Source organism: Narcine bancroftii, unplaced genomic scaffold (assembly GCF_036971445.1).
Source record: "Narcine bancroftii isolate sNarBan1 unplaced genomic scaffold, sNarBan1.hap1 Scaffold_266, whole genome shotgun sequence".
NCBI classification, from domain to species: domain Eukaryota; kingdom Metazoa; phylum Chordata; class Chondrichthyes; order Torpediniformes; family Narcinidae; genus Narcine; species Narcine bancroftii.
In genome coordinates this window covers 171986-172799 of record NW_027212001.1, presented here as the reverse complement: position 1 = coordinate 172799, position 814 = coordinate 171986, and positions in this window count along the sequence as shown.

The window sequence follows — 814 nt, the reverse complement described above, 5'->3', positions numbered from 1 at the left end:
AAAAATCACAGGCGATAGGAATGAGCAGAAGACACTTTTACTCTATTGACAAATGTTTAATGACGCCAACACTTGCCTACAAGGACAGATCGCTCCAGCAGGGGACCAGGCTCTCCCGACCATCTACTCCACGACGAAAAATTCTCCCGCCTCGTCCCATCTACCTGTACCCGGACTGTCGCACTCGAATCCCCGCCTCTCTGTGTGTCTCTCTCTAAAATTCTCTTCAGTGTTCAAATGGAACTAGCATTTATTTCTTCCGCTACAAGCTCATTTCGGACTCTCACGACCCTCTGAGATGAAGATCCCGCCCGTCACGAAGTTTCGCTTAAAACTTTCGCCGTTAGGTTGTCCATTTTTTCCTGTCTCTCACGGACGGGCTCGGAGAAAAAGCCCGCCTGCTTTAACTCATCGAGGTTTTATCAAATTTCCCCCGATTCTCCGACGCTCCGGGGCAAATGATCTCATCTATTGAACCTTCACCGAATCTCACCTGCTCAATTCTCGGCCACATGGTTGTCAATATTCTCTGCACAAATGACTCCAGGGTTCTCGGGGCTTGGATTTAGGAAGACGAATGTGCCAAAAGTTCTTGTTACGGCCCAGCCTACGTACAACACCACTTTCAATAAAGTATATATTTGTTATTTCAGATTCCTCACCATTTACCTTTACGTTCTACCCTGGATTTTTAATTTTTTTACAGATGGTCCACAGCACATGCATCTCTCTCCTTCCTTACTGTCCACTGCACCCCAACCAACCGTAGTGTTATCTGCACGTTTGCTGATTCATTTTACCACATTATTGTGAG